The 16,603-nt window shown below is 38.4% G+C and overlaps 1 protein-coding gene across 5 annotated transcripts in view; it reads right to left on the bottom strand.

Moving 5' to 3' along the window:
* The window catches only part of ARHGAP24 (Rho GTPase activating protein 24), a 705,468-nt gene that overhangs the window by 441,244 nt on the left and 247,621 nt on the right, over nucleotides 1-16,603 (bottom strand). The window contains exon 1 of one of the 5 annotated variants that reach the window (XM_070505416.1): nucleotides 9,358-9,659. The exons of the other annotated variants lie outside the window; for them this stretch is intronic. The gene's annotated coding sequence lies outside the window, so the exon portion shown is untranslated. Of the gene's footprint in view, nucleotides 1-9,357; nucleotides 9,660-16,603 lie in introns of those variants that run through there. 5 annotated transcript variants of the gene reach the window in all.

Genomic DNA, 16,603 nt, shown 5'->3' on the forward strand with positions numbered 1-16,603 from the left:
ACAGTTTCTGTCGGCAAAACTTGAGCGAGGCCCGGCCCAGCTCACTAGGGTACAAGCCACGTGGAAATCTGGCATTGAGAGCCAAGCCAGGTATTAAAGATGCCCATTATTTTCCTGTGTCCTCAGTTCCCCTGGAGTAGGTGTCTGGATGAGAGTCAAGATGTTAGCCGCCTTTGACACATTTACACTGATTCTCTGCAAACAAGTATTTTGTTTCCTCCCAAAAATCTCCTTGTTTCTGTCACCAAAGAAAAGAAAATAAACTATTAGCCTGCCTCATGGCTTGTGCATTTATTTTACTTGGATAAAAGGGTTGCACCCTTTTCATTAGCCAACTTAAGAGAAAAAGGAAGTCAACCCAACTACATCTTGTTTCATTTAGATCAGAAATTAAAAAAACAGAGAAGGGAACTGAATGCTGGGGAGACTCAAGTGTATGGCAAAGCTGTGGTGTGTCCGGAGACTGCTACAACAGTATAAATGAAAAATTAGGGAGGCAGTGTCGCGTTTCTTAATTTAGCATAGAGGAACTGATTTTGCAAATAGATATTTTTAATGTTGACGATTAGTAGCAGTGGGCTACATACAGGATAACGATACATTTTGCATTTATATAGCTTTTACAAAATGACTTCTCTCCTCCAATGTCTTTATAAAATCTCTGAGAAGTAAATCTTCTTTTCCAGAATTTAATGCAAACAGAAGTTGTTTCCCCAAAGCTCCCCAAAGCTGCACATAAGACAGACAGAGTTGAGACATGAAACCTTATTTTTAGGCTTCACAAAAGCACGTGATTTAATACCCTGATTGGGCTATTCATGATGGGGCATAGGGAGACTTAGTCACTAACATCTGTGACTAACAAGCTTGGTTGGTTAAGGTCCTTCCAATCCCCTTCTCTCTAACCTCCTTCCGTTAATTAGTCACCAAGTTTAGTCACTTTAACCCTTTCACAATTCTTGACTCCTTTCCTTCCTCTTCATCAGCAGTGTCTAAATTCATCCTAAACTCCTGGACATTTACCAAACATCTCCTAACATTGTCATCGCAACATTGTTTCTTTGCACGTGGTCTTCCTCTGTCTGAAATGACCTCCTTCCTTCCCTGTTCATTTGAAAACTTCAGAAAATGACTTCCTTCCTTTTATGTCTATCCATAAATTTCATATTCATCCCTCAATATTCTATTGGTGGGACCTCTCCCAGGAAGTACAGACTTTCATCAAAAGACATTTGGGTAATACCAATTTCCTAAAAGGTTTTCAACTTGTGACCAAAATATGGGTGCTGATGTCTATAGCTAGGAATCTGGAAAACTCACATGAAAATGTGGAACAAATCATAAATCATGGAGTACCTAATGCTGTGCTTTTTTATTATTACAGCTGAATATATTCTAGAGGTTGAGTATGTTTGTCTTCACATTGTTGCATGGCCATTTTTATTGATATGTTATTAAACTTTGTTCTTGTGATTAAAACCTGTCCAATAGACACGACAAAGACTTGTGGTCAAAAGGTGATCAATAAATCATGCAAAAGATTATAATCTTCTCAAAAGCCAGAGGGAAAATAGACTTCTTCAAGAAAGGAGTTCTTTACTTTAGGTTATGAAAAGTAAACAAATAAACATTCCCACCATACCAAGGATTCCCGTGCACAAATCAACTGTAACTGCAACGGCCCTATTTGTGCTGTCAATGGCCCTGTCACATGGTGACACTCACAAGCTGTAATTGTTTTACAACTGCTAAGCCAGAAAGGCACATGCAACCGAAAGCTTTCCTAGATTTCTGCAGACAAAGGGTGACAATACCATATCGGTGACTCTCTTATTAAACCTCAGTAAATAACCACCTGTGATATCTTCCTTTCCACACTTCCCAGTAACTCTAAACATGCACCCTTCATAAGCCAAGAAGTTACAAAAATGTTGGCATTTGTATAAAAGAAAACAGAGCTTTGTAACCACTAAGTGTGACTAATGGTGGAAAATGCATTCACTAAAAGAAAGAGTTCACTATGCTATTTAAGGTAAAAGATAAAATCTCACAAGAATAACAGCAGTCTAACTACTTCATACATTCCACAGGGTTTGGAAGCTACCAAATTAAATGGGACACAAACATATATACAATAAGTGGTACCATTGAAAGATGAAAATTTTCTTTCTCTACCCAAGAGAAATAATGCTGACCCTCATAAACTACAGCTAAGGAGAGAAACCTGAGCACTGAGTCACCATCATACCTCGATCTAGGCATAAGAAATGCTTGCAACACCTATCACATTATAGAGTACTAAATGCGGACACACTATTAAAAATAAACATCCCACCAGAAGTCAATTGGCCCTCATATTTGATAATTCCTGATTCATAACAGTAAACTTTTTCGGTGCCTAACTGTTACTTGATTTGGGCTATTCTTCCTCTCTTGAGCACTTCCTATCCTTCCCCCCTCCACCTTCCAGCTCCCTCTCCTTGTCACTGAAACCCAGGGTCAAGCCAGGGAAAGAGACTGGTATACTCTGTTGTTTACAGGTCTTGTCTTTCAGAGAAACAAAATGGCTTGTCAGGTTGGAGCGCCTATTTTCGGCTTAGGTCACTCCTTGTCTAGGGACTTTTCACGAAATTTTATCTTATTGTACTTGATTACAGAAACTTGAAAGAAAGCTGTTTTCTGTTATTTTATTTCACATGTGAGAGACAACTCAATATGAAAGATACTAAGAGAGTAAAAAGCATACAGTAAAATAATAGTCATCTCTTTCACTTCATTCTCACCTAAGGAATTGAAGATGCCTACTCTTAACTCTTTGTAATGCAAAAATAACTACTCCTACTCTTTATTGTGCCCATGTCTCTTAAACATCCAGGTATCTAGTAGTCTAGAAAATGCAGGTATGATGACAAGACCCAAAGCGAGGTTGGGTCCACAAGTAATAACAACCATGACAGCAATAACATTTGGTGAGTGCTTACTCTGTGCCAGGCATGCTTCTAAGCACTGTACATCTGTTAGCTCATTTAAACTTTACAACAACCACATAAAGGAGTTCTATTTTGTTCTCATTTTCCAGAAGAAGAAACTAAGGCCAACAGAGATTAAGTAGCTTAACTAAGAACCACACAGTTCTCACACAGAGGGTAGAGTAAAGATCTGAACTCAAGTAATTAACTCAGAGCCTATGTACTCAGAGCTACTGTAACAAACAGTTTCCCAAAGAAGGGGAAGAATTTAAAGTGCAGGTGATGAAAGTCCTACTCTCTATGGAGGAAATGTAAAAGTACCACATCCTCCAAGAAAATGGAACAAACATTTCTATGAATACTAGAAAAACGACGTTATTTGTGTTGTCAATTCCACCTAAAATTAAATAGATTTTTTAAAGGGTGAGGATGGGAGGAAACCTGAACAGCAGGTATTAGCTGGGATTCAGTCGGATCTCAGCCGTTTAAAGTTTAGCTAATTAACAGAGGACCAAAGGCTGGGCTTTGATTTTCTGTTTGGGATTTTGTTCTGTTTTTTCTTTTTCTATCAAATAAAAACTGTGATACATACCCATAATAATGACAAAAGGTATGCACAATAGAAAAAAGTTCCCCTTGTCTCTTTGAATATGTCTTATGCAGAGTTGGTTAGGAAAGACAATATTTTCAGTGATGTTAGAAATGAGGACTGAGGCCATAAATTTGTACATAATCTCCACTTTCCAATATGAGGCTGATTCCATTCTCACATAGACTTAAAGAAAAGAATCAGGGAATGTGGAGACGGGAGCATTGCGAAAGCCCAGAACAATGAGAGTGAAGAAAGAGGCTCGAAACAATACTATAAATCAACTATTGTTTACACTAGCTCCTAACAGAATTCTAGCAAAAGCTTAAAAGATTAATTCAAATTTTTTAAATAGAAAGATATGCAGTTTCTCTGAGGTTTTACATTTTCCTAATTGGGGGCAGCTTACTTGCCCAAATTCCACAACAGTCTGAAAACATATCAGCAATACGAAGTTTCCTTTTCATGTTGGTAACAAAGCAGATATCAAAATCAATCTATTAAAAAAAAAAAAAAGCCCTTGATTTGTAGGGAACTTGCTAAAGTATGCAAATATTCGGATCAAGAAGAAGAAGATATCTCCACAGATTTCCTTATAGGCCTTAGTGTTTCAACTCTATTCTCTAAGCCTAAAGAAAAAAATAATTTTACACAAATATTGTACTCTATTAGTAAATTTGTTTTTCACAGATATATAGGTTAGTAATTCTGAACGTGTTTTATGTGCATTGGAGAACTCAGGAAATAAGTAAATTTATCATAAGAGAAAGGAGATACATTATTTTATGAATGAGCACATCTAACACTCAAATCTTGGTTTCTAAACACGATTCTACAATCAAAGAAATCTGCTCTCCTTGAATGGCTGATTCAAGGGCTGGATCAGAAAAAGTACAACATGAGCCTGGAGCATTTTATGGTACCAGAAAATAAGAAGTGTTCTAAAAAATGGTGGTGATATGAAGAAAGGACACAGAGGCAACTTGAAGATTGGTCAAATGGCCAAATCTGGACAATTTGAGCAACAAAATAAATATGAGTTGTAATGGATTATAACTCACAGAATAAAACAAATATCCATGAGTCCATACTGATATAAAGAAATAATGGAGTAAGTACATAAGTGGAGGAGAAAGGAAAGCTCTTTCTTACAGAGGAATTTTAACTAACAAATGTAGAAGGAATGATAAAATAGAAAATTACCGTTTGGCAAACATGAGAGTGACAACTGTTTCAATCATGAATCACTGGTGACTGCTAAAGTTGGTGGTACGATAAAAAACTAGTCATTTACATAGTCTTAAAGTATCTCCCCACAAGAAGCTTACTAATTACAAAAAGGAAACTAGCGAGCCAGCCCTGATGGCCTAGTGGTTAAAGTTTGGCACTCTCACTGCTTTGGCAGCCTGGGTTCATTTCCCAGTTGCAGAACCACACCACACGCCTGTCAGTAGCCATGCTGTGGCAGTGGCTTACATGGAAGAACTAGAAGGACTTACAACTAGGATATACAACCATGTACTGGGGCTTTGGGGAGGAAAACAAAGAAGAGGAAGATAGGCAACAGATGTTAGCTCAGGGAAAATCCTTCCCTGCAAAAAAATAAAGGAAGCTAGCAACTTAGTGGAGAAACCTGGCAGACCTCAAATGAGTAATCAAAGTTAACATCTTTAGTAATTAGACTCTTGGAAATCATGTGCTTCCTGATATGACAAACTGAGAAGGGCATAGCCTCATTCTACAGCACTTTTTGTAAAAATGCATAACATGAATTTAATCATGAGAAAACTCAAATGGAGAGGCATTCTCTAAAATAACTGGTCACTACTCTTCAAAAGTGTCAAGATCAAGTAAGACAAAGGAAAATTGAGGAACTGTCTCAGATTAGAGGAGACTAATAGACATGACAACTAAACATACGTATGATTGCTGCTTGTATCCTGTCCAGAAAAAAGACATTGGTGAGACAACTTATGAAGCGAGAATAACCTCTATAGATCAGTTAATAGTATTAGATAGAAGTTAATTTCCTAGTTTTGATAACTTTCAGATGTTAACATTTAGAAGAGGTTATAGGGGAATTCTGTGTACTACATTTTGCAAATTTTTATATGTATGAAATTATTTCAAAATAGAAAGTTAAATTTTATTTTTTTCCTTCTTCTTCTCCCCAAAGCCCCCCAGTACGTAGTTGTATATTCTAGCTGTGAGTGCCTCTGGTTGTGCTATGTGGGACGTGCCTCAGCATGGTTTGATGAGTGGTGCCATGTGCACGCCCAGGATCCAAACCTGCAAAACCCTGGGCCACTGAAGGGGAGCAAGCAAACTTAACCACTCGGTCACGGGGCCAGCCCCTAACATATAAATATTAAAACGTCCTATGATATTGAATGGTGATCCTCTTCAATAGTAAATCTCAGTAACAATAACTGTCTTTTGCACCACGAAATGCTTTCAGCTACATCATCTCATTTGATCATTAACCCCATTTTATAATATATTTTAAATGACTTGCCACTGCTAGTGAACATCAGAATTTACTCTCAAATCAAGAGTGTTTTTTTGTTTAATTTCTTAATAAATTTATATTCCCTTCACCCATTTCTTCCACCCCCCACCCCCTGCCTCTGGCTACCATCAATCTATTCTCTGAATCTATGAGCTTGGTTGTTTTGGGTATTTTTTAGATTATACACATAAGAGAGATCATATGACATTTGTCTTTCTTCGTCTGACTTATTTAACTTAGCACGATGACCTCAAGGTCCATCCATGTTGTTGCAAATGGCAAGATTTCATTCTTTTTATGGCTGAATAATATTCCATTGTATATATACCACAATTTCTTTATCCATTCATCCATAGATGGACACTTGGATTGTTTCTACATCTTGGCTATTATAAATAATGCTGCAGTGAACATGAGGGTGCATATATCTTTTCAAGTCAGTGATTTTGTCTTTTTGTTTTGTACCTAGAACCAATGAAATATTTGGCAAATCCGCTGCTTATCTGATTTACATTTCTACAAAAGCTTTATGGGGGTAGGATTAGAAAATAAGTATACAATGGATCGCTCAAGCAGTTTGGGACAGTTAAAGGGCAATATTTAGCGCATGGATTCACCAAAAGGGAACAAACAAAAACCACGGTCAATGCAGTACATCCTGGAAATGTGTAACTGAAGAAGAAAGAGGGCCAGATAAACACCATGAACACTAAGAAGGAGGAATATGGGAAGAGAAGAGGAAACTCCTATGACAAGCTCCTACAGTCATAAACAGATAAAGCACAGACAGAAAGAAAGTAAAGGGGGTCAAAATGGAAGAAAGAGAAAAGGAAGAAAAAAGCAGTTAGAGAAAGGACAGAAGCAAGACACTGAACTTCAAAGAGGAAGGGCCTACCACTTTGAATTAGAAGGAAGTGAAGGGGCTGTCAATGTGGTCACTAACTCATAGCTGTCACCTGCTCAATACAGTTTCAAGATCGTTAGAATTCAGAAGATGAAGCTGCCGAAACTTCTAAGGAAACTTAAGATTCATTTTTCTGAGGTGGCATTACAGACACCCAGAGGCGCTGGAGGCTGGTCATCACATGACAAAGTCCTTGGTCTCCTGGTTAACAAGGTACTCTGGCCAGTGCCTTTCTTGGACCAAGAAGCAAGCGTAGATTCATGGCAGACGTCTAGATGAAAAACACCAGCGCCAAGACCCCAGTAAGTACCCAACCCACTCAGAATCCCTCTTGGGAGCCCTGCCCAGCATCACTGCTCTCTTCGGTCTGGTTTCCACACGGCCCTGAGAGTATGAAAAGACCACAGGAGTCCTGGTGATTTCTAGATAACACCTGAGCCGGAATAGAAACGGCGGACTTATTAACAATATAAAAGAGTGAAAAAGTCACAGAACAGTAAGCAGCAATTAATAGCAGAAGAGACTAGTTTCCACTACATATTTTTATAGTCATAATTTCTGAATCTACTACTTAAAGTCAAATACAAAAATTAGCAGAAGTAAGAAGAACAAAACTGTTACATTCTTACGGGCTCACTTTAAATGGAAGAAATGGACCACGTTCACTAAGAATGAACTAAAAAATAAATTATAAACTAAAAACAGTCATTAATTATGAAAAAGTTATCAACTTAAAATTAGTCTAAGAAAGCATTATTTTTATGTGATAAATTGCAAGACATTTAGTATCATGCCTGATTTAGTCAAAACGTTGAAGAGAATAAAGCAAGATAATAGGATAATTGATCAACCCAGAATACCAAGTTTTGTACTAACCCTTATAAATACCACTCATAGATGAAAAAAGAGTCAATCGTGCTTGAATATCAGAAGAGTGTGAAACCAAACAAAACCTATTAATAAAAGGCAAAGTGGAGTCTGCAGAAAGCAGCACTTGTTGGACTGAAAATACGAAGGTCAAAAAATCTGAGACTCAAAACTATCCTGAATCGTCTCAATGGGGAAAAATTCATTAATAAATTATACAGTAATGAAGGCTTTTACACTATCACGCCACACAAGTTCTGTTTTAGAAAAAAAAAAAAAACAGAAAAAAACTCTCAAATAATGCCACTTACTTACCACAAACAAAAAGTGCTCCACTCCTGGACCTGCAGAGGTAAAGGTCTCATTCTAACAGGAGTTGGGGCTGCCAGGTCAATGACTTTCCAAAAGCTGCCAAACCAACATTCTAGGCTGAACTGTTCACTCCAGTTCTCAACAGTCAAAAATAATGGTGCTTCCCTGCCTCTCATTAAAATCAATTACAGCACCAACTTCGATCTCAGAAAGCAGGCAGGTAGACTGGTTCTTTCGTGAACTCATTCTAAGAGAATCCTCTGGAAACTTAACAATAGAGTAACAGGAAGTTGCAAACTACAAACTCAAGAAAAACCAGCTAATACCTTTGTTTCAAATCAACACTCGGGTTTAAGATAAAAATTTAACCTGGTCCATTGGAAATAACGTTACCAAAGGCCTTCCCTGCCTGCCCCCAAGTCTGTAAACACAGTCCTAATTATTCTGGTTACAATTTATGGGTCAACATTGGGATCAGGAATCAATCTCGAATCTCTTAAGCAGTCACAGGATCTGTTCCCTGACAACCTTGACAAACAGCAGCACCAGCTGTAACTCAGCATGTCCCAGACTACTAGAAGCATCACCAGCAACTGCAGCGCCTTCCACCTTAACATTACACATGTATTTGTTTATTCTTTCTCTCTTTCTCTTTACACTTCCTCTTCATTCCTGCCCCCTCCAGGCTCACAGTAATATGACCTTTGCATATCATTTACTCTTTCTAATTATTTTAGCATTTCACATTAATAATACAGCTCGTAAATGACATCATACATTAATTGCTTGGCATTTCCACAAAATAGTTCAATATAATTTAATTTTACTTAACAGCTCTTTCTAAGACATTAAGAAAATCTTTATTACATCAAACAAACAGAAAACAGCAGTAAAAAAAATATGTCACTATTATTACTGCTATGCATTTGGTCAGTGTTATTTGCTAAACAAATAAGAACTAAGCTTCACAAGCCACTAGAGTCCTATTCTTGCTTGAAAACAAATTTATTAGAAGCAGAGCCCCAGATGTGACACCACTGATCCCCTTGCAAACATCTAAAGGAAGTTTAAGCATTTAGTGTTCTCTCTTGAGATACAGGAGTAACTCCATTTTTCTGTGATAGCATCCTACACTTTTCAGAACTGCCTGCAAAGGTAGATGGAGCACGCTCTGGCATCCCATAGCTCAGCGGCACAAAGGTCTCACCTTGCTCCCGATGCAGAGTCCGTCTCAACCAGCTGAGCCAAGTGGCGCACACCTGATGCTCTCTTTGCCCTCCCCTGTTTCAGAAAGGAGTCCCTTAGAGCCGTCAAGCCCCAGTGCCAGGCTCATGTCAGGGAAGCTAAGGATACTCCCTGGAATGTTCCACAAATTAAACAGTAGACGATGGGACCGCAAACAGAGAGAGAATAAAAGTGCTGCACAGAAAGAACTCTCCCTGTTTCTCAGCTTTACACAGCAGCCACCATGAGCGGGAGCCTGGTTCCCCCTCCTCCAATCTCTCACCCACTTTCAATGATTCTCCGACTCGTCAAGGCAGTGCTTAAAGAGATTAACCACTTACATTTGGTTTTTGTCTTTTTGTTTTCTGCACAAAGTCTCAACTGTTAAATATCATCAGGCTTACTTATTTCTTTGTTTTCCAGGAATATGAACAGCATAAAATAAGAGAACAATGTACAGTTCTAGTGTGGCTTAAAGACCAAATTGAATGAAAATCCGCAGTGCATTAAGAACATTCATATTAAAGGGGTTCAACATAATTAATATTATTACGAGGAATTAGCTTAAAAATGTAATCAAAACCAGAAAGGATTACAAATTACACTTTGATTTTAATATGGCATACTTTTCAGCTGCCTTTAGGGTTAATCTAGGCCAGTAAAAATGCCTTTTAAAATGTTAATTACAGATTCACTTGCTCTTTTTTCAGTCATAATTCCTCACCTAAACAATGGAACTCAGAAAATCATGAACGACTCTTCTCAATTTTGCCAGATGGTACTTAACGAGTACTCTTCCAGTGGCAGAGCAGAGGAGGTAATTCATTATATGCGTTTGCTGCCTTCGGCTAGCATTTGGATTTAATTGTCTCAGGGAACTCGAGGTAAGAAAGGCCTCTGAGGAATAGGGCAGCGGGATAGAAAAACCAGTCACCAAAATCAAGAGCCTGGCCGGCCTCGTCCTGACTGTGTCCTGGCCCACATCATTTTCCATATTAAAAGACTGAGGTAAGATGGTAATAGCTATGTTCTAAGTGAGCTTTTTGTTCTGATGTTGGATAAATCCATTCTGAGGGGAATGTAGCATGTAACTTTTAATTTGTCAATTGTGGAGGCCCAGCATAGATAATGAATGTGAAAGATTACCCAAGCGATTTCTTTTTTAATTCTGTAATTTCAACCTTCTCCTAAAATCTAATTTTTACCAAGTTTATAGGAAAACAAGGTTACACATCTCAATTACACCTCCCTTCCCCATCTCCTACAAAGGCATTAGGGCCCAGATTCGCCAAAGAAAGGAGAAAAGGGTGTTCGTTCCCTTTCATTCCTGGAAAACATAAAGTTGGCTTTCGTTTGCTAGACAACAAATTTATCCATACAACATCTTTCATACCCTCAGTACCCGAGAGCTGAATATAAGCAGTAGTTTAAAAATGTACACGTTGACCAACCAAGGACCTGAGAAATGCAAGAAGAAAGATGGAAGAGGGAAAAGAATTGTAAGAAAATGACCCTGTGTAAGTGATTACAAAGCAAAGTTCACCTCAAATTTGAAAACGTTATCAAGGTGCTTGAGACAGGCCTGGGTGAGTCCCTGGGGCTGAATGGGTTCCATCCTTCAGAATACACTAGGCCAACCCAAGAGGAGAAGCGGACCAGAGGAGGAACAGGAAGTGATCATGTCACTGAGCGTCATGTACAGAGCTGTTACGCGAGTGGTTTTTCTTATCACAGAGAATCAAATCTAGGCATTTAACACCTTAATCATGGCATTTATTTGAACACAAGAAATGTCTAGTTACATTGAACGGAAACTTCCGTAAGCCACTTCATTAAAAATACAGCTGTCATCAGGAAACTAGAAACTTCATACACAAAGAACTACTCCTAGTAAGTCTTAAAGTTCTATTTGCATACTGAGATTTGCGTACGAACAGAGCTGAGATTTTCCCTGCTTTTTGTACTACATAGTCCATATACAGTGCAGGGGGCTGGAGACTGTTCATGCTCATGCATCATGAGCACCAGTTGTCATCTAAGAACAGATATTGTTTACGACTTCATTTCCAATTTCCCAGATGACTTTATAAAATATGGAGTTAAAATTCAGTCTTGTAACTTTCTTAGCCAGTTTCTCAACGGGGAGATTCTTGGTCTTTTGGGAGGGAAATTCTTTGTAGTGAAGGAGTGTCCCACACATGGCATGAAGTATGGCATTCTTGACTCCTGGGCGCTGAATGCCAGTAGCTTCACCTAATCACTGTGTTGACAGTAAACACCCCTGCATTTCCAGATGCCTCCTAGTGAGTGGTATCACCCAAGCCCCCAAACCCAGCTGAAGAACACTAGTCTATTCGCACATGAAATTTGTCAAGGAAAGGTCAAACAAAACTTTATCATGTAATCTATATGGCTTCCAGATCCTCACTCTTCTATAAAGCCAAACTTCCATTTTTCAGAGCTCTGCTAATGCATACACATGGACACATTCTTATCAAAATTGCTCAAGAAAAAAAAATCACTAGCATTTAGAGACTTTCTCAAGGCTAGTGCAATCTAAGAAAGTATTTTCTCCAACCCCTTATTTTTTAGATAAGGAGACTAAAGTCCAGAAAACTAAGGGATTTGCCCGAATTCACAGGTGCTAGTGAATACCAGAAGTAGGGGCAGAGCCCACATCCTCCTAGCTCGCTTCCCTTTCACTCTTCTCTAACCACAGATTGCAAAGTAACAAGGATCTTTCAAAACCTCTCTCAAGCTACTGTATAAATATGAAATTTTACCTGTGGCGAGCCAGAAGGTAGATTTTCTTACCCCTGAAACTCGTTTTTCCTTACACCTTTGTCCTGAAAAATATTTTCGCACACCCTCTAAGAAGTTACTTTTAGAAAAGGTAATATATGCCTATTGAAAAGCTGCTTCTTAAAAATCCAAGGTGATGTTCTTTCTTGAAAAAGGGAAAATAAAGTCCTCAAATCTTTTCTAGCGCATCTGGATGCTGTGTTTTCAAATAGGATACTTTTAAATCTTAAAGTAAATACACCCTCCAACCAAAAACCGAATACAACAGTAAAACACAGTAATGAACAAAGGCTGGTCAATGCAACACCATCTGCTCTATCTTTAAAATAATGGCGTACAATCAGTAAATATCTTAAACACATTCATTGTTTTCTTTAAGGGCAAAAGAATACCCCACTATAAAAATTAAATCACTCCCACTTTTACCAAAAATATTTTTTTCTGTTTATCATCGGTATTAGTATTGCATTCACTAGATTTCCAATGTCTTCTTGTCTGCACGTGCTTTTCAAAAATAAATGTTTCAATTAGTAAAATATTGAATGCAGTTTTTTTATGAGTTCTTAATTTAATTCCCAATTTTACAGCTGTTCAGACGTCTGGACAACTATCATTAAAATGTTTCAAGTTGAATACAACTTAGATATTCAGGGCTCAGGGCTCAGGGCTACTACAAAGAATGTTAAGTTTTTATCTTGTAGTTCTAGAAGACAGCACAGGATGCAACTACTCAATGTCCTTCTACATATAAACTAATTGACTCCTGTGGGACTTACCCACCTATACTGTGAACAGGTGCCATAGAAAAAATAGAAGAAATAACTACACAAAACCAAAGTCAGACAACAAAAGGACAGCATTCTGCGGAGAATTTAAATCTGTAGTCAATACAATGCAACATATACTTTTAACCACTCTTAAGTAATTGAGATGTACCCTTATCTAATTTTTTCATCACTTGCAAATGCCACTTTTGAATACTCCGTGGTCCTTCATCACCTTGAGGCCTTCTCAAGTGCAACTGGCTGAGTCCAAGTGGGCCTCAGTAATTTGCGTTTCTCACAAATTCCCTGGTGAAACTGATGCTGCTGGTCCTGGGCCCGCACTTTGAGAACTGCTACTTTAAAGGATATTTTTAAATATTTTTTTGTCAGTTATCAATAATCAGAAATACATTTTTCATTTCTACCCAGCATGCAAGATGTGCGCACACACACAAAAATGCAAGTTAAAACATGAAACTATTCTTACTTTTACTATATATAAGAAACACCAATTTTTGTCTATTCTATTCCATCTTATTCTATTCTTTTTAATTTGAAAAGAAACATTGGTCATGAACCACTAATTTCATTTTATGACTAAAGATGGATCAATACCTACATTTTGAAAAACACTGCTGAGGACTCCCATGTTCATCATGTAATTTAATGATAATAACCGTTGACATGTATGGATACTTACCAGGAACCAGATACCCTTCCAGTCCCTTTAAATGCATTGCTCACATCATAAATTAAAAACCCATAACAACACTATGAAGTAGGTATTATTAAATGCCATAATTCACAGAGAGGAAATCTGTGGTTCAATGAGGTTAATGCAACTTGCTGAAGGTCACAAGGTTTGTGCATATCAGAGCCAGGTTGGAACATAGGTCTAACTCCAGAGCATAACAGTAAAAGTTGTTCCCTTGGGGTGAGATATTTTTAGTTTTGAATCCCAGATCTACCACTCAGTGGCTGTGTGATTTTGGTAAGTTACTAAGCCTGTCCAAGTTTCAGTTTTCCCATCTATAAAAGAAAGATAATAACAGGGCCTACTCATGTGGGAGCTGTGAGGATTAAAGGAGATAACCCACGACAAGTGCTTGGCATAACTAGCACATAGTAAGCCTTCAATAATTGTTGTCTATTATTAAACAGAGACTGAATTCTTAATTGACACATTATACACTGCCTCCCTTCCCGTTGCTTTTAGTTCCTCCTGCTATCTATGAATGTGTCTTTTCCCCCAATTCCCTGGCTTCCGACACTTGTTATCCTGTGACCTTCTTCTCCCCTTCTCCCACCCTTCCCCCTCCAGCAGCTCCACCACAGAGCTCCTCACTCAGAATTCCTTGTGACCTCTACCTGTCTCTAGGCACCAAAGACCAAGCCTCCCCCATAGAACCTGACAACTTGAACCTAACCCCATAGATACAGAAAAGTTATTCTGCGATGAAAGTGTGAGTTGTTACCAAAATATGAAGTCTCTAATCAGCAAATCACAAATGTGAGAGGGCTGAGGCCTCCCGTATATACCACAGATGCCTTTATGTAAAATCGTCAACATTGCACTTGACCATTTCAGAACAATTAAACCATAATGGAATACAAAAACCAAAATGGATCTCTGAAGGTGGTACTCGTGTGGGTAAATGCTAGGTTTATGCAATTAGGCGCAACAAGATAATATCAGGCTCCTTTGACTCCCCGGGTCATCTTTTCTTGCTGCAAGCTCCTTCATATAAGAAATTCTAAAACCAGATATTCCCAAACACTGAAACAATCAAAGACAGCACCTCAAGGAGGCTGGAGAATTCTCTTCTCTAGGTATCTTTACAAACAGGAGTAAGATGCACTCCAACAATTCCTGTGATACATGCTCCTTCCTTGAGAAAGTCTGGCTTGGAAATCACTCTCCCTAATGCTCATTTCATTTCTATGTGCCCAGTGAGTACTGCACTGCCACAGCTAACTCAACATTTCTCCCCTTCTCAGTTCCTGCTCCTAATGAAATCATCCTTCCCTGTTATATTTCAGCTTCCCCAAGTTGGGTCTCTAGTCCTCAGACCCCTACCCTGTACTCCCTTCTCCTCCACCTCCACCTATCAGTTATAGTGTTCCTGGGGCATACGTCCCATGTCTAGGAATTAAGTAATGGGGATAGATCACTGAAGCTCCACGTACTATACCTCTTCTGTTCCCCTCACACCAGAAAATAAAGTCTAGCCAGGCTGATTCAGTTACCAGCCTGTGATAGATGGAACCTCTTTTCTCACAAGAGAACCTAGACAGTGGCACCTATCCCAGGGACTCCAATTTACCAGCGCAAGAATGCCGTCATCTGAAAGAACAAAAAGAGAGCTCCAAGGCCAGTTTGTGGAGAGCTTGCTGAGACCAGGGTCTGCACTGTATGTCAAACCCAAGGAACACACAGATTATGATTCTAAAATTACTAACTGAAGAGAAAAGCACTGAGAGGAGGGTGACATAGTCAAAAGAGCAGGGGATTTGCATTCAGACAGATCTGGTTTGGATTCTAAACATCCTCACACAATGGGAATAATAAAATCTGAATTAGATATAATATAGTTTATTTCTAGAATTACTAATTACTTCTAACTACTTCTAGAAGTAGTAATATAGGGGCCGGCCTCATGGCATACTGGTTAAGTTCATGCGTTCTGCTTTTGCAGCCTGGGGTTCATGTATTTGGATCCCAGGTGCAGACCTACATATCACTCATCATACCACTACATACCATACATCATCACACTGTGGCGGCATCCCACATATAAAATAGAGAAAGACTGGCACAGAGGTTAGCTCAGGGACAATTTTCCCTAAGCAAAAAGAGGAAGAACTGGCCATAGATATTAGCTCAGGGCCAATCTTCCTCACCAAAAAAACAGAAGTCGTTTTATATATATATATATATTCTAGTAGAAGTAATCTCATGGAGTGCTTGGTTACTTAGTAGGTGCTTAATTCATTAGAGTGATTATCATCATGAGAGTCTGTGAGACTCAAAGAGAGAGAAAAATTTCAGGACAAAATGAGAACTATTTTCTCCTCTTGCAGAATTTGAAAAATTACTTTATTTTGTGGAGACTCAATTTAATGGTCAGAAAACAGTCCTAATTACAGCTCAATAAGCTTCAATTTATCCATAGATCTCCTTTGTAACAAAAAGAAGGTTTTCTCTTCTGTTTCTCAGTGCTATCCCTGAGGGCTCTCTTCCGCACATTTGTGATACACATATTGAAAAGAACGCACATGTTTGGCCTTAAATATCTGCTTTCAAAATCACTCAGCCATGATTTTCCTTCTAAGGTTTTCAAGAAATGTAATATTTGGGGCAAAGCCATTTTATCCATCAGGGAGTATAAAAACAGTACCTCAAATGTTTCAAGGAACCACAAAAAAATGATCTGGAAAAAATATTGGCTCTAAAATACAAACTGAAGCTACAAAATAGAAATTTATAAATACTTAACTACAAGTCTAGAAAGAGTAAAAAAATACAAAATAAAGGCAATTTAACCTATTTCTATAATGGATTTGAGTTAACTAGTTAAAAGGTATGGGTATGATCGGTACATTAATGAAAGGCTCAACGGACACAAACCAGCTGTCAGAAAACCTGGACTAGGGTACAGTTGG

The sequence above is a fragment of the Equus asinus genome, chromosome 3 (genome assembly GCF_041296235.1).
Source record: "Equus asinus isolate D_3611 breed Donkey chromosome 3, EquAss-T2T_v2, whole genome shotgun sequence".
In the NCBI taxonomy this organism is placed as follows: Eukaryota; Metazoa; Chordata; class Mammalia; order Perissodactyla; family Equidae; genus Equus; species Equus asinus.